The 21,276-nt window shown below is 40.7% G+C and overlaps 1 protein-coding gene across 1 annotated transcript in view; it reads right to left on the reverse strand.

Annotated features, from left to right (window-relative positions):
* Positions 1-20,981, reverse strand: part of LOC134640097 (peroxisomal membrane protein PEX13-like) — a 36,748-nt gene extending 15,767 nt beyond the window's left edge. Inside the window, exon 1 of the mRNA XM_063491697.1 lies at positions 20,862-20,981. The gene's annotated coding sequence lies outside the window, so the exon portion shown is untranslated. The remainder of the gene's footprint in view (positions 1-20,861) is intronic.
* Positions 20,982-21,276: the final 295 nt, after the last annotated feature.

Here is a 21,276-nt window from a genome sequence, read left to right on the forward strand (position 1 = left end):
ACTGATAGAGGGATCCTTCCTTTGGGATTTTACCAGGTCACTGTGACAGGCTGCAATGGTGACATGTTCACAGGTGTCTCTGGCTGGGCATGTTAGGCACAGGGCAGCGACATATGCAGCATCTTGTCTCTTTGCAGACTCACAACCCTCCCATGTAGCCTGAATGGCCTCTCTCGTCAGCTCTTCAGTACACTTTGTGAGGTAGGTGTCAATGTCAAGTGGAAACCGAGAGAATGAGTCTGCATCGATGTTCACCTTCCCCGGCCTGTATTTGACATCAAACCTGAAATCTGCCAGCTCACCTACCCAGCGGTGGCCTACTGCATTCAGCTTTGCAGTACTCATCACATATGTGAGGGGATTATTGTCTGTATAGACCAGGGGTGACCCAGCATTTTTCCAAATACAGCAGCGCTAACCAACATCATTTTTTCAAGTAATATAGAAACTATTTTATATATTACCTTTTTAAACATCCCATTTTTCTTTCTAATGTCATTAAAACAAGTTTGCACATTTGTATAACAACAGTCAGACCTCCAGATCTTTTAAGCGTTCAGTTTTTTTCTCAGTGTCACACATAGATTAGTTTTCGTCTCTTTCAATAAGAAAGTCAAATCTTCAAACCCTAAAGCAATCTTTGTTTCTTTCAATCATTCCAATATTTTTCATCTCCTGTAATATAATTGCAGTTAACCAGGGCTTAGCTACTCTGATCCACAGTGATTTTGGGGGTGTGGATACTTGTTTTTTTTCACAGGTGCAGAGCCTTTTTCTACAAAATTACGAATAAACTGCATTTTTTAAAAGTACCATTAACATTAATGTAGACTGACAAGTAACTCAACATTTAACACAGTGATCAGTAGAGAAGAAAGAAAATAACCCATTTTACAATTTCTAGTTCAGATCAAAATTATTGTTCTGATTAAGGAAACAGTAAATCTGGCCACATTATTGTCCCGATCCTCCAATTTTCCCTTTCCAATGTGACGAAATAAAATTCAACCTTTTTAAATAAAAGCAGATGCACACCCAGATATTTCTTACAGTAAGAATCCTCCAACAACCTTTCAAAAGAAACATTTTTTGTCTTTCCTTAATTTTTAGACCAACTGAATCCACAAACCTGAAGCTGCAGACCCCAAACTAACCAAATTTAATGTTTCCTTAATCAGCACAGTAATTTTTAACTCTTTGTGTGTTATGTTTACTCACAGTTTTGATGCTTGCTTCTTCGACTTGATCCATGATTGGCTCTGCACCATCGCTCTGCTGTTTTCTCTCTCCTCATGCTTCTCCTTTATGCATCCTGTCCTCAGATATAATCCAACCAGCTGCCTCCTTGTTTCCTTCTTGACTTGTATTCGCAAAATTTCCAGTTAAATTAAGAGAAATCCAGAAAAGTTTTCCTGCTTCAAAAGCTCTTCCAATTGCCTGTCTTCTTGTCCTCCTTTAAATGTGCATTTTTGTATATTTGTATTTATTTGACTTCATATTGCCATGACAACATAACACAGAGCATCTTGGTAGATTAAAGCAGGGAGTTCTGTCCTCTGCAGAAATGCTGGTGTTCCATAGTGATGTAAAAGTATGTTAATAATCTTTAAACAGACACTCACTGATCCTGTAAGAGCAGGAATTTAACTACAAACCCTCTTAGTCCCCATCAGTATCATTCATTCTGCTCTGCCGCAATGGTCACAGTGGCTGGTTTAAGTACGTTTGCCCCATAGAAAGCCACTGATGTTCAGTGAGCCCCTTTGATACATATTTAGACCTTCATAATTTTCAGGGTGCATGAGTGTTATATCTCCATCTCATCCTAAATATTTTGCCAACATGTAAAAGGCATACGTCCACAAGATTTTGATTTCTTTAATTTTAATTTAAACTTGTTTTATTCTGTGTTGCATGTTTTGAATAATCTTTTTCAGAGTAGACTTTTGGTGTAAGCTGATAGTGAATGAAAAAAACTATAAAAAGCTGCTGTGGTTTTAATTTTCCAAGAGAGGTAATGCACATAATGCAGAGACGAGCGCACGGGGGATATCCAAATTCTAGGAAGGCAGCCTGCTGCTGTACACAGGCACATCCTTCTCAGTCATAGTTCTTAACAACTTGACTGTTTTCTCAAACCACACAAAGAGTGCTGTTTCCATTCTGGGAAGTCTACTCATTGGTGTAGGCAGCTCTTCAAATTATAAGTAGCTATATATGAGCAGCTATATTAGCTTTGACTTAACATATGTTAAATAGTATACTTTCCTCTTTTAAAATTTATGATGGCTCAAAATTCAAACCTTACAAATTAAAACCCTGAATCATCACCACTTGTGTGAACTACAAGGGTGCCATCATTTTTCTTTTCAATCCATTAAGTACCACATTTTACACACTGAGCAAGAAAGGAAGTAAGCTCTTCATGGTGACCCCAGGAATTTTAATGTATCACTTTCTAGCATACGGCTGACACTGCTCGACATCTTACAGTGCAGTATAAGAGTCCCGCCACAAGGAGACACTGAAGGCTTTCAAACCAACAGTTTCTGCTTCCAAAGCGGCGCCAACCGTCACCACCGATCATCGTACTTATGTAACACAGACCATGGATGCATGTTTGAGTTGATACATCACTTAAAGCCACCACTGTTCAGGCATCACATCTGTCCATTAGGTTTCCCTTTCATACACAACATTTTTATCCCTGGGTACTAACTTTTTTGTTGTTGTTGACTGTTTATTTATTTGTTTGTTTGTTTGTCCGATGCTCCTTTTGCACTGCTAAATAGGCTGTAGCCAACATGATTTATAAAGGGATTATAAAACTAAGAATTTACTGCATTATTTTACCTACTCCTATTAAACTCACTTTCCTAAAAACTGATTGCAGCTTCTGCTTTGTGATGTCAATGTTATGTCTCTAAATGATTTCATATCATTCATGGGAGATATGCTTGACAAATGAGAAGTTAACAAGTCACTGCTACAAGCTGAATCAATTCATTGAGGCGACCTGCGTGTTGTGTTGCATTGTCTGATTTGGTCATAGTGTGTAAACACCTCTAGAGGCCACTGTTGTATAGCTGCTGCAAACTTTTTTTTAAATTTTTTTTTATTTTTTTATTATTAGTAAAGATAACATACAAACAAAATGCACCATATATTATACATTCAGAGAATAAACATTCCTTACATATTAACAACTTTCATACATAGGAAAAAAAAATATATATAAAGATGGGGTCACATAATTTAACAGATTATTAACTCACTAAATCAAAATCTTCCACAAAGGAGACAAAAAAAGCAGCCTTTTTCTTTTTAACTAAAGTCAAAGATTTAACCAACAGGTTTAAGTCGTTTTTCCAGTAAGCTAGTGTTGGTTTGGTCTTAAAAAAACGACATTTATGTATAAATTGCTTGCACAAGATTAATAACACATTAACACCATAATTAGCTTTCTTTTCTTTCAAAAACACTCCAAACATGATCATATTTAAGGTAAGTGGGGTAATTTGAATCCCACTGGAAAAAAGCCAGGTATGAAAATCCAACCAAAATATTTGTATAAAATTGCACAAAAAGAATAGATGGTCCAAATCCTCCTCTTCTGTTTCACAAAATACACAATTACCAGTTTCTATTTTGAATCTATCACCAAGGAGTCTATTTGTCGGGTAAATTTTATTCAAAATTTTAAATTGGACTTCTTTCCCTTTAGGAGGGATAGGGAAGGTGATATAATCAGTTCTTATTTTTTCAATTTCTTCCCTTTGGAAATCTTTTAATATGTAATTACGTCTAAGTAAATTTGGAGAATAAAGACTCCTTAATGAAGATCTTAGAAACTTATTATTGCATTTAACATCACAAAATCGAATATCATCTATATATAAATGCCTTAACTTGGGGGATATGTCAGAATATATTATATCATTTACAACTATGTTTTTAAGTGACAATGGAATGGATTTTATAACCCGATTAAATTTACTTTTAGAACATTGGATATTAAACTTTTGGCAAAAATCTTGATGTTCTAGAACATGTCCTTCCTCATCTACAAAATGGGCAATTGCCCAAACACCTTTTGATAACCAATCTTGAATAAAAATAGATTTTCTGTTCATTAGTATATATCTATTGTTCCAAATTGGGCTATTATGTGGAGTGAAATTATGTTTAAATAACATTTTCCAATAAAGAAGGACCTGTTTATGGAATTCAGAGAGTTTAACAGGTAGCTTAGTAATTTCAAAGTCACACTTTAGGAGAAAATCGATACCCCCCAATGTGTTAAAGACCTTACTTGGTATAAAAAACCAAATGGAGTGTGGATTATTTAGGAAGGATTTTAACCATTTAAGTTTCAAAACACCATTCATTATATCGAAGTCAATTGCGTTTCCACCACCTTCAATGTATGGTTTAACCAAATCATCTTTAGATATATAATGGCACTTATTCCTCCAAATAAAATTAAAATTCAAGCTATTAATTGTTTTAATAACTTTATTTGATATTGATAAAGAGTAAGCTGGCTATATAAATCTAGATAAACTATCCATTTTGGTTAATAATATTCTTCCAAAAATTGTGATGTCTCTTTGTAACCACTTATTTAAGATTGTCTTACATTTGTCAACATTATCTGAAATATTTACTTTTTCTAAGACTTTGTGATCTTTTGAAATTGTGATGCCCAAATATTTTACCTCCTTCTTCACCTTTATATCGTACAGTAATTGTGAATGACACTCCTTTAACGCCAATAGTTCACATTTATTTAAATTTAACTTTAAGCCTGAAGCTTTTGAGAATGTAGTGATTATTTGTTTTACCAGGGGAATCTGATGTTCATTTTTTAAGAAAAGAGTAGTGTCATCCGCAAGTTGACTAATTATTAAAAAATTATCCATAATCTCAATTCCGGCAACGCTGCTGTTTTTAATTAAAATTGCGAGCATCTCCACAACCATTATGAATAACAGCGGAGAGCTTCCACACCCTTGCCTAATTCCTCTTTTGACGCTAAATCTTTTACCAGTGCCATAGCCTAACGACACAGAGCTATTTATATCATTATACAGTATATCTATTATCTTCCTAAATTTATCCCCAAATCCAAATCGAGTTAGTGTTTCTAAAATAAAAGGATGTTCTATTGAATCGAAAGCTTTATAAAAGTCCAAGAAAAGAATAAAACTGTCATCACTAATTAGATCATTGTAGTCCAGTAAGTCTAAAGCCAATCTGATATTATTATGAATGTTCCTGTCTTTCAAAAACCCTGATTGTGTCTCACTAATTATACTTGAAACCCCTTGTTTGAGCCTTGTCGCAATTGAGCTAGAGAAAATTTTATAATCTGTATTTAATAAAGTTATGGGCCTTAAGTTATCCAATTGTCGTTTATCTTTGTTTGGTTTAGGAATTAATGTAATTAATCCTTGTTTCATGCTAGACATCAATTCTCCCTTTTCAATACTGGCCAGTATAGCTTTGAATAAAATTTCCCTTAAGTCTTCCCAAAGAAATTGGAAGAAATTAACTGTAAGCCCATCTGGACCAGGGGATTTATTAAGCGCCATTTTCTTAACAGATGCATCTAACTCTTCAATTCTAAAGTCAGATTCACAAAATTCCTTAAATGATTCATCAATTTTAGGGATCAGATTATCTATTTGATCAAAAAAGACATCACAATCTGCTTGGGAGAACTGTGAGGAGTATAAATTGGAATAGAATGTATAAGTTTCATTCTCCAAAATTTTAGGGTCGTCACATTCAATGCCATCAATTAACAGGGAAGATATAAAATTTCTTTTCTGTCTGCTCTTTTCTAAATTAAAAAAATATGAGGAATTTCTTTCCCCCTCCTCAATCCACTTGGCGCGTGAACGCACAAAAGCTCCTTCTGCTTTATTTAGGTAGAGCTGATCTAATTTAGTTTGCAACTCCATAAGTTTACTCCTTTCTTGACTATTTAGATCATCTTTACTACAGCAATAAGTAATTTCTTGGAATAATTTACATTCATATTCTCTTTGCTTTCGACTTATGTTTTTACTGAATTGAATACTAAATTCTCTAATTTTGAATTTAATGAATTCCCACTTACTGATATATCCTACAATTAAATGGTCAGCCATAATATCTTTTATAATTTTTTTGACTATGTTGCAGTAATCTTCATTTTGTAAAAGTTTGGCATTGAACTTCCAATAAGTTCTTTTATTTGATTGTCTAATTTCCGATTCTAAGCATAGTTCAATAAAGCAATGATCAGAAAGAGGTGCATTTGACATCACAACTTTTACAGTGTGGTTAAGAATGTTGTCACTTCCTAGCCAATAGTCTATTCTAGATTTACAAGCTCCATTTGGTTTAAACCAGGAAAAGCTTTTAATTCCTGGATTTCTTACTCTCCAAATATCTGTCAAATTGTTGTTTATCAAAAAATCTATAATTAGGTTATTTTTTTGTGGTCTACCTGTCCTTGAGGGCCATCTATCAGTCCATTCATCAGGAGTCATATTCCAATCACCACCCATTAAAATATATTCCGTAGGGTATCGATCTTTAAGTTCAAAAATATTTAAAGTTATATCTTCTAACATATTTTTATTCTGACTTTCATTATTATATCCATAAACGTTGACTAAAATGAAAAACAAACTTTCAACTCTCATTACAGCAATCAACCAATGACCATTCAAGTCAGTCCGTTGTATTACAAGATCCCCAGGAAAGTTATTGAATAAAATTGCTACAGCCCCCGACCTCGTTGAGCCATGGCTAAACAGGATTTTGCTACCCCATTGGTTTGACCAAAAAGATACATCACTATCAGATGAATGAGTCTCTTGTAGAAAAATACAGTTTGATTTTTTACCTTTGCAGTACAAAAATAAGGCTTTTCTTTTAACAGATTCTCTTAAACCCCTAACATTTAAAGAACCAAAACAAATGTTAACATTCAACATGAACTATAGACAGAATATCACTCACCACGTGAAAAAAACGAAAAAGAAAAAAAAGTACTAAATGCTGAGCTCCTCAGACCGCGAACAAGTTTCCACTATTTCAGTTTTTGTCATTTTTAGTTCTCCTGTGTTTCTTCAACTTTGCGTCCATCAATGAAGGCATGTGGACCACGAAAGTAGGCTCGTTTACCCGCACGTCTTGCCTCCTCCACCAGAGGCCATAGGCGCTGTCGATCTTGTATGTCCTCCTGCGGCAACATCTCTGCAAAGCTGATGCCTTCTTGTTTGCAGATTGAAGAATCTTTGGTGCGCCTCCACAATTCTTCTTTGATTCGCCTTTGTGTGAATAAAATAATGATGTTTCTGTTTCTGCCATCAACTCGTTTCCCTAAGCGATGAACAATATCAACGGCCTCTTCTAAGTTCAAGTCAGGGGCAATCTTCTGAAGCGTTTGCAAAACCTTCACTCTAATGTTTTCGTCTTTGTCTTCCTTCACCCCTTTCAGCTTTAAGCACCACCTCATTCGGTAGCGCTCTTGTTCTCTCACTCTTCTTTTCAAGTCTTCGTTTTCTTTAAGCAGCTGTTCATTCGCATTTGCCAGTTTAACAACTTTCAGTTTGCAATCAACTATCTCTGCAGCATTAAACTCCACAGCCTTAGCCAAGCTGGCAACCATAGCTGCACTTTGTCTGTTTTGTTCCTTGATATCTTCCAGTTGTACTTCAAATTTCTTCTCAAGTCCCAGAATGGCTTCAAAAATAGTTTTATTGGAGATATCATCTTCCTTCTCTGAAGATTTTGTTCTTTTCTCCTCCGGCGGTTGTTTTGATGGAGTTGGCGGCGCAGAGTCTGCTCCCCGTTCTCGCTTGTTTAGGCTCACGTTGGCAGCTTCAGTGCTAGCATAGCCATGGTCACTGACTTTAGCATGCGAAGACGTCTTAACATTGGGGTTTGACGGCACAAATTGCAGCTTTGCATTCTTAATAACCTTTTGGGCATCCATAGTTGTAATTCGAGTGGAAAGAGAATAAAGTTCCTTAGCAAATTTTGCGGTCTTTCGGAGCTCCTGAAAAAACACGAGCGTTCAAGCTGCCATCTTGGTGCCACCGCTGCTGCAAACTGAATGTGCCCGTACCAGAGGTTATACTTAAAATGGCAGCTGTCAGGAAGTCTCTTTGGAAATTTGTGTTCGCCCTTTATGAAATAGATATGTTGTATTACAAGGTACTAATGCACCCTTGCATTGGTAAAATGAATTCTGTTAGAATAGCTGATACGCCCTCACAGAAGATTTATTTTGACCTTTCTAAAGCCTTCTTTAAAATTTAGAAAATAAAATGAAAACAGGCATATCAAAACAAGCCTACTAGAAATACTACTCTGTATTACATCCTAACACTTGGCTAAATCCTAATATGTAATTCTGGTTTAATAGTTTATTACACTAAATGCACACAGATGTTTTACTTTGGCAGGAGCTTAAACAACTGAGTTGAATTAACACAAGTTATTCATATTCAATAAACCTGTGCAATTTGTGTTGATAAAATATGATTGAAACATGTTTTGGTGAAGTAATTTGAGCTCTTGGAATATTTTAATCCTTCATAATTTTCACACTTTATTCCAACACTATTCAGTGGCAAACAAACAAAACCGTACATTTTCTGAAATATTTGTGGGTTTTTCTCGTTTGTTTTTATACTACTTAAACACTAAAGTGACCCTCCAATGTGATGACAGTGCCAGCAGTGGCCCACAGCTCATTTAATGCTTTCTCCTAATTGGCTCATAATAGTCTTGCATATGTATGAACTATGTAGGCTATCTCTATTTTAAAATAATGACTGGGCAATGAGAGCATCTCCTCACGGTGTACTTTACTGACAACAGGACAACAGGGAATAGAGAGAACTGACTGAGGACTTTGTCAACTGGTGCCAGCAGAACCACTTCCAGATCAACACTCCGAAAACCAGCGAGCAGGTAGTGGACTCCACCTACACCAGTGAACATCCAGAGAATGGGCATTAAGATAGCTGACTCATATAAGTGATCTAACCAATAAACTGATCTGGAGTAACAACAGAGAGTCCATCTACACAAAAGGATAGAGACGGTTGTATTTGCAACAGAGAAGTCTTTTGGAAGGGAGCAGGGAGAGCTCCTGAAGACCTTCTAGGACTCTGTGGTGGTATTGTCCATGTTTTATGGTGTGGTCTGCTGGGGATAGGAAGAAACTGAACAGGTTGATCAAGAAAACTAGCTCTGTTCTTGGATGCCCTCTTGACCCAGTGGAGGTAGTTATCTCTGTCAGATAACAGCTCCCACCCCATACAGGCCACCCTGACAACACTAACCTGTTTTCCCTCCAGTGATAGGCTGCTGGCCCCAACTGACCGAGTGCTCAGTGAATACCTCAGGCAGCAGAAACCCAAGAAAGAGGAGGGAGACGAGGAACCATCATGGAAGGACAGGCCCCTGCACGGTATGTACCACCGGCAGATAGAGGAGGTGGCTGATATCCAGAAATCCTACCAGTGGCTGGACAAAGCTGGACTGAAAGACAGCACAGAGGCACTAATCATGGCAGCACAAGAACAAGCTCTGAGTACAAGATCCATAGAGGCTGGGGTCTATCACACCAGGCAAGACCCCAGGTGCAGGCTGTGTAAAGATGCCCCTGAGACAATCCAGCACATAACAGCAGGGTGCAAGATGCTAGCAGGCAAGGCATACATGGAACGCCATAACCAAGTGGCCGGCATAGTGTACAGGAACATCTGTGCCGAGTATAACCTGGAAGTCCCGAGGTCAAAATGGGAGATGCCCCCAAGGGTGATGGAGAATGACCGAGCTAAGATCCTGTGGGACTTCCAGATACAGACGGACAAAATGGTGGTGGCTAACCAACCGGACATAGTGGTGGTAGACAAACAGAAGAAGACGGCTGTAGTGATCGATGTAGCGGTTCCGAATGACAGCAATATCAGGAAGAAGGAACACGAGAAGCTGGAGAAAGACCAAGGGCTCAGAGAAGAGCTCGAGAGGATGTGGAGGGTGAAGGTAACAGTGGTCCCCGTGGTAATCGGAGCACTAGGTGCGGTGACTCCCAAGCTAGGCGAGTGGCTCCAGCAGATCCCGGGAACAACATCGGAGATCTCTGTCCAGAAGAGCGCAGTCCTGGGAACAGCTAAGATACTGCGCAGGACCCTCAAGCTCCCAGGCCTCTGGTAGAGGACCCGAGCTTGAAGGATAAACCGCCCGCAGGGGCGTGCTGGGTGTTTTTTATATACACACACACGCCCTGCCCGTGATCAGGTACCCTGCTGGGGTAATAGGCTGGCCAAAGGAGGAGATAGAAGCCACTGACATAAAGACAAGAAAGCTCCTTACCATGCATGGAGGGTTTCACCCCAAGTCCAGCATCCTGAGGCTGTACGCTAAGTGGAAGGAAGGAGGCCGGGGACTGGTGAGTGTCAGCACCACAGTCCAGGATGAGACAAGGAACATCCACAAATACATCACGAAGATGGCCCCAACTGACAGCGTGCTCAGTGAATACCTCAGGCAGCAGAAACCCAAGAAAGAGGAGGAAGGCAAGGAACCATCATGGAAGGACAGGCCCCTGCACGGTATGTACCACCGGCAGATAGCGGAGGTGGCTGATATCCAGAAATCCAACCAGTGGCTGGACAAAGCTGGTCTGAAAGACAGCACGGAGGCACTAATCATGGCAGCACAAGAACAAGCACTGAGCACAAGATCCATAGAGGCTGGGGTCTATCACACCAGGCAAGACCCCAGGCTGTGTAAAGATGCCCCTGAGACAATCCAGCACATAACAGCAGGGTGCAAGATGCTAGCAGGCAAGGCATACATGGAACGCCATAACCAAGTGGCCGGCATAGTGTACAGGAACATCTGTGCCGAGTATAACCTGGTAGTCCCGAGGTCAAAATGGGAGATGCCCCCAAGGGTGATGGAGAATGACCGAGCTAAGATCCTGTGGGACTTCCAGATACAGACGGACAAAATGGTAGCGGTCAGGAAGCAACATCAGGAAGAAGGAACACGAAAAGCTGGAGAAATACCAAGGGCTCAGAGAAGAGCTCGAGAAGATGTGGAGGGTGAAGGTGACGGTGGTCCCCGTGGTAATCGGAGCACTAGGTGCGGTGACTCCCAAGCTAGCCGAGTGGCTCCAGCAGATCCCGGGAACAACATCGGAGATCTCTGTCCAGAAGAGCGCAGTCCTGGGAACAGCTAAGATACTGCGCAGGACCCTCAAGCTCCCAGGCCTCTGGTAGAGGACCCGAGCTTGAAGGATTAACCGCCCACAGGGGCGAGTGGGGAATTATTTTTATATATGTAATACTCTGATAAATATCAGTGGTATTTATTTTGTATTTTTTTTTCATGGGAATAAGTTAAAGATAAAATTACAGTTCATGGTGAAGCTAAAATTTGCATAAATATTTGATATAAATAAATGTATTAAAATGCATAAATAGTTGTGTTTGAAATCAGTTACTTTAAAACATAATTTCATGGAATGTGAATGTCTTTAAAAAGAGAAGAGGTTTAAAAATTATTTTCTTACGCTACGTTATGTGAGTTCATGACCTTGAGTTTTTTTTCACTTCCGGGGGGAAAGACTCGAGAACAAGAGAGGAAAAAGGGAGTAATGTGAAAATGGTGTAGACAGAGCAAAGACTCCGGGACTGCGTATGTCACCAATGTTGAGGTTGTTCAGCGACAACAAACCAACAGACTGTGGACTTCCCGGTATTTACTCAGAGCGTTTGAGCTGGGCTTTCCGTATCCATTTGTGCTTGGTGAACACGAGGCAAGTTTGGTTACGTTAGCTAGCCGGAGCTAGGCTAACGCCACGGTCCTTGCTGAAGGAGATACCGCCTGAACGGACAGCAGGAGTTTTGAGAGTCGTCTCGGGAGAGAGTCGTTGACGGAGGACGATTCGCTACTACCGAGGGAACCGGAGATTCGTTGCTAGCTGCTGCGAGCGGAGACGGTTGCTACCGCAACGAGCGAGTGATTCATCGGGTGCGGCCAAGACTTCATGGATACACGGAGGTATCGTTATTAAAAAGAGCTCCAACTAAAGCGCGCCAACAAAAACAGACTAAGAGTGCACTCAAAATAAAATTAGACAGTTTGAGAAAAGAGAGATTAAAACCTATCCCCCGGGGTTCTATTTTATTTTCTATATTCGTTCTTCTTCATAAAAAAAAAGGGTTTGAATGTGAGTTTCCTGCAAATGTTTAATACATTTTCTAAAACTGAGATCTCGTGTTGGTTTTATTGCATGGTGTTTTAACATTTAAGTATTCAGATACATAAGCGTTTACAGGCCAAGTGTATTTCCCATAGCCTCCAATTGATTATTTAGACGTGAGAATCATACGATACCCTAGACTGATATTTACTTTTCGAGATGTATCTTTTATCACAGAATGTTTAACCAGGGTTAAGACTTCACCCGAAGGCATAAGGTGGGTTTTATTACACGAGCCGGTGGTAAAAGTGTTACATATTTGGGGGCTCGTCCGGGATAGATGTATTTTTGTTATGACTGACCTGGTTTTCCTTTATTCAACAAAGAGAGGGAATTAATTTTTTTTTTTGAGATTGCTAAGGTAATTATTTTCATTGCTAATAACAGGGAATTGTCAAGTGTGGTTACATTTATTGTGAGATCTTTTACTGTTTGAGCTAAAAAGAAAAATGGAAGCCGTTGAAATTGAAGCCTGGTGCAAAAAGAAGCAGTTAGCTTATGAACATGCAGTTGTCTTGAGTGATGTGGACCCAGATGTCACAGATGCAGTTCTGCTATCAGCTTTGAGTCAGGTCAAAGTATTTGGGAAATCCGAGATAGTTGACCGTTGTCTTGACGTAGCTTCTAAGACACAGTTTGTACTGATCAAGACTTCAACTGACTTGACCAATCAAACCTTACCTGGTGTTGTTGGACTTCCTGGGGAGGCTGGTCCATGGCCGGCTCATGTGCTCACTGCTCCTGCAGATGATGACGGGTTTCAATCTAAGCTAATGTTATTCCTGAAGACTGAAGGTAAAACTCTTACTGATGTTAGTGGCTTACTTCAGCCTTCACCCCTTGACGTGAACACTGCTCTGATACATGCCATCAGTTCCTTAGTGGATAAATGTAACACCACATCTGTTGATTCTCAGAGCTATCGTAAGCTGCGCATGTTCTCTGGTGTGAAACCTACGCCCAATGGGGAGGAAGAGTATGATGCCTGGGCAGAGCAGACAACACATCTGCTAGAAGAGTGGCAGTGCAGTGACAATATAAAGAAACAGAGGATAGTGGAAAGTCTGAAAGGTCCAGCTGCTGACATTGTAAGATTCCTAAGAGTGCAGAAGCCCACTGCAACTTCATATGACTACATGCAAGTTTTGGAGACAGCTTTTGGAACAACTGAGAGTGCATCCGATCTTCTGGTGAAATTTAGACATACATACCAAAATGTTGGCGAAAAACTGTCTACTTACCTGTTGAGGCTGGATAAACTGCTGCACTGTATTTTCAGAAAAGGAGGCGTGGCACTGTCTGACATGAATCGATTACGGATGGAGCAGGTTGTGAGAGGAGCACTGCAACAAGACATGATTGCACTTCGTCTTCGTATGACTCACAAGCTGCGAGAACCTCCTTCTTTCAGTGAGTTGCTAAAAGAAGTAAGGGAGGAAGAGGATATGCTCCAAAGCAGAAACGATCTTAAGAACCCAGTAATGTCACAGTCTGTAATTCCTGTTTCCAAGTCGGCACCTGAACAAGAAGTCGATCCTGAAGTAGCAAAGCTGAAAAAAGAGATAAGTGTCATGAAAGCTGAGATGCTTAGTCTTAAAGCTGCTACAGTCGCATCACATCCAGACACCCAGATTCCACAACTAGAAATCCCTGCCAAGACACCTTACAAAAAAAATGCTACCCCACAAAGGTCTGGCTATCAAGAGGATAAACCTGGAATATTTTGCTATAGATGTGGGGAGGATGGACATTTTAAGAGAGAATGTGAGGGTGAAGAAAACCTACTCAAAGTCAATAAGCGCCTCATTAAACTGACAAAGAAATCGGGAAACTACCGCGGGATCCAGTAGAGGAACGGCCTGGCATCCCGGTGGTTGTAAAACGTTCCACCAAGTGCAGCAACTTAGATGGAAAAGTGAACGACAATGTACCTGCAGGCTTAGTGGGCCCTAGCTCTGTAGTGTCAGTACAGATTGAAGGCATTTACTCTAAAGCCATACTCGATTCTGGTTCTCAAGTAACCCTGCTGTACAGATCCTTCTACGACAGATATTTGACACACCTGCCATTGACGTCTATCGACACTTTGGCGATATGGGGTCTTAGTTCCGCCGAGTACCCTTATGATGGCTATTTGTCACTTAGGCTGGAGTTTTTGGAAGCAGACGTAGGCGTGAGTGAGACCATTGATGCACTTGTGTTGGTATGTCCCGACCCAGTTGTGAGAGGTGAAGCTTCCCTGCTTGTTGGCACAAACACACCCACTGTGAGGCGATTGCTTAGCCACTGCAGTGAAAAGGGAGGAGAAAGCTTTGTGAGATCCATGCACATTCACCCGGTTTTCAGAAAAGTTTTCAGTGAGATCTCAGTTCTGCCACCTGATACTGATAATAACCAGAGAGGAACTGTGTGGTTCACGCAAACCAAACCTGTCACCATACGGCCTGGGGGAGTCGCCAAAGTGACTGGGGCACCAAAGTTTCAGGGAGTGCTGAGCACTCAGACAATCCTTGTAGACTCGCCTGATGACCCTGCGAACGAGTCACGGTTTCCCGATGGACTCCTGGTGAGACCAGAGTTGCAGACCTCCACTGGTGTGACGGCCAAAAGAATTACTGTTCTAGTTAGAAACATGTCAGCACGGGAAATTACCTTGACCAGAGGGACGCCAATAGCTCATCTGTTTCCAGTCGACGTTGTGTCATCTCCACCTGGGAAGGAAGAGTCTGAAGTTGAGTCACCTGGAAAGTTGAGCTCCTCTTCTTTCAACTTTGGAGACTCACCAGTTCCTAAGGAGTGGAAAGAAAGATTGGTGACAAAAATGATGGAACGGAGTGAGGTTTTCTCTCTGCATGAGTTTGATGTAGGATGCAGTAAGAGCACCCAGCACACTATCAAAACCACAGAGGACAAACCATTTCGTGAGAGGTCTCGTCGGCTGCCGCCTGCAGACGTGGAGGCATTGAGACAGCATCTATCGCAGCTAAAAAACGCTGGTGTTGTTACAGAGTCACGCAGTCCTTATGCCTCACCCATTGTGGTCGTGAGGAAGAAGAATGGGAAAATAAGGATGTGTGTGGATTTCCGGACTCTAAACCGCCGCACTGTCCCAGACCAATACACGGTGCCAAGAATTGAAGATGCTTTGGCCTGTCTCAGTGGAAGCAAGTGGTTTAGTGTGCTTGATCTTCGGAGTGGATATTATCAAGTGCCTATGGCAGACTCCGACAAAGACAAGACAGCATTCATTTGCCCGGCTGGATTCTTCCAATTTGAAAGAATGCCACAGGGAGTGACAGGGGCTCCTGCTACGTTTCAGCGGGTAATGGAACAGACTGTTGGAGACATGAACTTGCTTGAGGTATTGGTTTATCTCGATGATCTCATTGTGTTTGGAGCAACGCTTGAGGAGCATGAGACCAGGTTGCTAAAGGTGCTTGACCGTTTAAGGGACGAAGGACTGAAGTTGTCACTGGATAAATGCCAGTTTTGTCAGCCATCAGTAACTTATGTTGGACACATTATATCTCAAGATGGGGTATCTACCGATCCAAAGAAGACTGAAGCTGTAACCACATGGCCGAGACCCAACACTGTGACTGCATTACGGTCATTTCTTGGATTCTGTGGGTACTACAGGCGCTTCGTGAAGGATTATTCCAAGGTAGCTCACCCATTGAACCAACTGTTGTCCGGTTACCCCCCAGCTGCAAAGAAGAAAGCAAAGGAAAAGCAGGATAGCACTTACCTTAACCCCTCAGAGCCTTTTGGTGGTCGATGGAGTGAAGAATGTGAAGCAGCCTTCGAGGAGCTGAAGCGACGACTTACCCAAGCTCCTGTGTTGGCTTTTGCGAATCCTCAGCTACCTTATGTGCTACATGTAGACGCTAGCCGGGAAGGGCTAGGAGGAGTGTTGTACCAGGATCAAGGTGAAGGATTGAGACCTGTGGCTTTCGTCAGTCGGAGTTTGACTCCTTCAGAGAAGAATTACCCAGCCCATAAATTGGAATTTTTGGCGCTGAAGTGGGCGGTAGTGGACAAACTGCATGACTATCTGTATGGGACCAAGTTTGAGGTGAGGACAGACAACAACCCTCTGACATATGTGCTAACGTCTGCCAAGCTAGACGCGACGGGTCACCGTTGGCTTGCTGCTCTATCTACATATGACTTCAGTCTCAAGTACAGATCAGGAGTCCAAAACATTGATGCCGACGCTCTCTCTCGCCGCCCACATCCGAGTTCAATACACAAGTCAGAGTGGAACGACATTCCTGCAGCAGGCGTGAGGGCCATGTGTCAAATGTCTGTGGTGATAAAGCACAGAAATCCACACTCTGGAAGAGCCATTGACCCTTTTGGCACTTCTCCACAAGCTATCCCACAAGCTTATTGCAATCTGGCTTCTTTGAGTGTTAAAAATATGCCCTTTGTGAGTCTTACTGAGTTGTCAACCGCTCAGCGGGAAGATCCTGGCATAGGACAAGTGTGGTCAGCTCTGAGTAATGGCAATAGCAACCAAGTTGACAAGACCAAGCATCCAACTTGCTCTTTGCTGTTGAGAGAGTGGGACAGGTTAAAGATGCAGAAAGGAGTGGTGTATCGCATTGTAACTCCTCCAGGTAAATCACGCTGTTCTCAGTTGGTACTACCAGAAAAGTACAGAACCACCGTACTGAAATCACTGCACGATGACTCAGGTCATTTGGGCCTCGACAAGACATACGGCCTGATTAAAGATCGGTTTTACTGGCCTCGGATGAAGTCAGAGATTGAAGAGTATTGCAAGTCTTGTGAGAGGTGCATAAAAAGAAAGACTCTACCCAAGAGAGTTGCACCTTTGTCGCATTTGCAAAGTGATGGACCATTTGACCTCGTTTGTATGGACTTTCTGTCCATTGAGCCTGATTCGAGCAACACAGAAAATGTTCTGGTCATTACTGATCACTACACTCGCTATGCTCAAGCTTTTCCAACAAAAGACCAGAAAGCCTCTACAGTTGCAAAAGTGTTGCTGGAGAAGTATTTTGTTCATTATGGATTGCCACAGAGGATGCACAGTGATCAGGGCAGAGATTTTGAAAGTCGTCTTGTCCATGAAGTTTTGAGTTCACTTGGAGTTGAAAAATCAAGAACGACGCCCTATCATCCTCAAGGAGACCCCCAACCCGAGAGGTTTAATAGGACATTGTTGGACATGTTAGGGACTCTGGAACCGAACAAAAAGAAAAAATCGAGTCAGCACATTGTTCATTTGGTTCATGCTTATAATTGCACTCCTAATGAAGCTACAGGATTCTCTCCCTATTTTCTTATGTTTGGGCGTGAAGCCAGATTACCTGTGGATCTATGTTTTGAGACTTCCAGTGATGGCACACAACAGAAAACTTACCTCAAGTACGTTTCTGACATGAGGAAGGAGTTAAAGGCTGCCTATGAACTAGCAGAGTCCGTCGCTGCCAAGCAAAATGATAACAATAAGCAGAGGTATGACAAAAGAATCAGATTCACACAGTTGTTACCTGGAGACAGAGTCTTGCTACGAAACCTCGGCTTACAAGGGAAGCATAAACTGGCCGATCGCTGGGCGTCAAAACCATATGTTGTGGAAAGCAAGATGCCGAACCTACCAGTGTTCCGGCTGAAACCTGAAGATGGTGATGGACCAATCAAGATCCTCCATCGAAATCACCTACTGCCTCTTGGGAAGAGGATATGTCTAGATCCTGAATCCCATACGGATCTTACACCTACGAGGAGAGTTCTTCGACGGAGAAAACAGAAAGAACGCACAGACAAGCCTGAAGAGGAAAAGACACTATCACAGAAAACGCCAGATAAAGACTCTGAAAGAGAAGGAGTTACACCCAGTGATCAAGTTGAAAAAGAGTACACTGACTCAGAGGATGAGGACTATGGACTTTGGTATGATTCAACCGTTGAACCTCTCAGAAACAACATGGATGATGATACTCTGGAACCATTCAGTCTGGATTTGGATATTTCCTTAAGCGACTTGACTGAACAACCAAAAACAGTTGAGCTGGGAGTAACGCAGGAATGTGTGGAGGAACCTGAAATGGACAGTGTAAATGAATTTGAGTCTACTGAGACAACCGAAACTGAACTACCAGAGACTTGCGAGAATCACGAAGAGACTGACAAAGACAAAACACTGACTGAAGACATTCTCTTGCCAGAAGAAGACACTGAACTTAACTCTGAGACTAATCCTGACTTTGACATTAAGACCCGACCTCAGAGGTTAAGGAGGGCTCCTTTAAGGTTAACTTATGATGAACCAGGTCATCCCAGTGTTGTAGCAGCCCCTACAGTGAAATATGTCTCTTGTATTTACAAGTGGATAGGTACACCCATCTTTGCTTAGTTGTGTGTTTTACTCACCAGTTGTGCCATAATGGTTTATGTTTTCAAGGTACAAAGTCATGAGGGCATGCTTTTATTTGGTGGGGGGAGAGTGTAATACTCTGATAAATATCAGTGGTATTTATTTTGTATTTTTTTTTCATGGGAATAAGTTAAAGATAAAATTACAGTTCATGGTGAAGCTAAAATTTGCATAAATATTTGATATAAATAAATGTATTAAAATGCATAAATAGTTGTGTTTGAAATCAGTTACTTTAAAACATAATTTCATGGAATGTGAATGTCTTTAAAAAGAGAAGAGGTTTAAAAATTATTTTCTTACGCTACGTTATGTGAGTTCATGACCTTGAGTTTTTTTTCACTTCCGGGGGGAAAGACTCGAGAACAAGAGAGGAAAAAGGGAGTAATGTGAAAATGGTGTAGACAGAGCAAAGACTCCGGGACTGCGTATGTCACCAATGTTGAGGTTGTTCAGCAACAACAAACCAACAGACTGTGGACTTCCCGGTATTTACTCGGAGCGTTTGAGCTGGGCTTTCCGTATCCATTTGTGCTTGGTGAACACGAGGCAAGTTTGGTTACGTTAGCTAGCCGGAGCTAGGCTAACGCCACGGTCCTTGCTGAAGGAGATACCGCCTGAACGGACAGCAGGAGTTTTGAGAGTCGTCTCGGGAGAGAGTCGTTGACGGAGGACGATTCGCTACTACCGAGGGAACCGGAGATTCGTTGCTAGCTGCTGCGAGCGGAGACGGTTGCTACCGCAACGAGCGAGTGATTCATCGGGTGCGGCCAAGACTTCATGGATACACGGAGGTATCGTTATTAAAAAGAGCTCCAACTAAAGCGCGCCAACAAAAACAGACTAAGAGTGCACTCAAAATAAAATTAGACAGTTTGAGAAAAGAGAGATTAAAACCTATCCCCCGGGGTTCTATTTTATTTTCTATATTCGTTCTTCTTCATAAAAAAAAAGGGTTTGAATGTGAGTTTCCCGCAAATGTTTAATACATTTTCTAAAACTGAGATCTCGTGTTGGTTTTATTGCATGGTGTTTTAACATTTAAGTATTCAGATACATAAGCGTTTACAGGCCAAGTGTATTTCCCATAGCCTCCAATTGATTATTTAGACGTGAGAATCATACGATACCCTAGACTGATATTTACTTTTCGAGATGTATCTTTTATCACAGAATGTTTAACCAGGGTTAAGACTTCACCCGAAGGCATAAGGTGGGTTTTATTACACGAGCCGGTGGTAAAAGTGTTACATATATATATATATATATATATATATATATATATATATATATATATATATATGTATATATATATATATGTATATATATATATATATATACATATATATATATATATACATATATGTACACTCAGAAAAATAAAGGTGCCAACTGAAACCAAAAGTGTTTCTTTAGACTGATGCCATAGAAGAACCTTTTTTGGTGCCACAAAGAACCTTTCAAACAATGGTTCTTTGAAGAACCATTTCTTTCAGTCGTTCATTGAAGAACCTTTAATGGTTTTTCAAAGAACCTTTTTTAAAATGGTTCTTTAGAGAACCATTTTTAAAAGCTCCTTCAAATGGTTCTTTAAAAAAAACATTTTAAAGAACCATTTTAAATCTTTCAAAATAAAATGTATCATAAATTGAATTTAGGTAGGATAAAATAAATACGAGCACAGCATAGACATATATTAATGGTTTATTGTCATTTCATAATATACCAAAAGACAAAAAGGCATTTTAACCCTCAGCACCACATCACTACTAATACATGTTACATATTAGTCATTTAAACAGTAATAATTAAACATTTTTACTATACTTTAAATAAATATATATATGAATACTATATCTATAGATAACACAACAATTAATACATGTATTATTTAATTAATAAAACATCAGAAAGTGATAAAGACACATTAGAAATAGCAATTGCTTCATAACAGACGAATAAATCAACACATTTTCATCAGCAGATGTTTGCATAATCTGTAAAAATATTTCAACAAGTTTTTGATTAAAATTATCAATGAACTTCAGCCTTACGTTATGTAAGGTAAGTTTCATGTTGGACTCATGGTTCTTTGTTAGTCCAGTTTAGGACAATGTCTCTGACATATGTATCATATCAAATATATGTCATATCAAAACAAGCCCACACCTGCAGTTGTTTCAGTTTTTCACATGTGTTTCCTGTCAGCTGGTCAACCGCACTCAGGTGGACATCCATATCAGCCAACCAAACGACAAGCTCCTCCCTTTGTGCTTCAAATCCCTCCCACTCTGAGACAAGGAGCTGAGAGAGAGAAAACAAGGGTCAATTATAAAGAAGAGAGAAAAGTGAAACCATCCTCAGAAGGTCTGACTCGCATACCTGCAGTCAACCTATGATGGACTCCAGTTTGGCGTCATCACAGCGGCGGCCGCACTCCCTCACCAATGCCAGCAGCCGAGTCTGCAGGGTGCCCTGGAAGAGCAGAGTTAATGTTCGACTCTTCCTGGTCAGTCTCTCCAGCTGGGTGAGCCGAGGTTTCCCCTCTCACCGCCGCCTCTGAACACACGAAAACAAATTGCAT

Source organism: Pelmatolapia mariae, linkage group LG13 (genome assembly GCF_036321145.2).
Source record: "Pelmatolapia mariae isolate MD_Pm_ZW linkage group LG13, Pm_UMD_F_2, whole genome shotgun sequence".
NCBI lineage: Eukaryota > Metazoa > Chordata > Actinopteri > Cichliformes > Cichlidae > Pelmatolapia > Pelmatolapia mariae.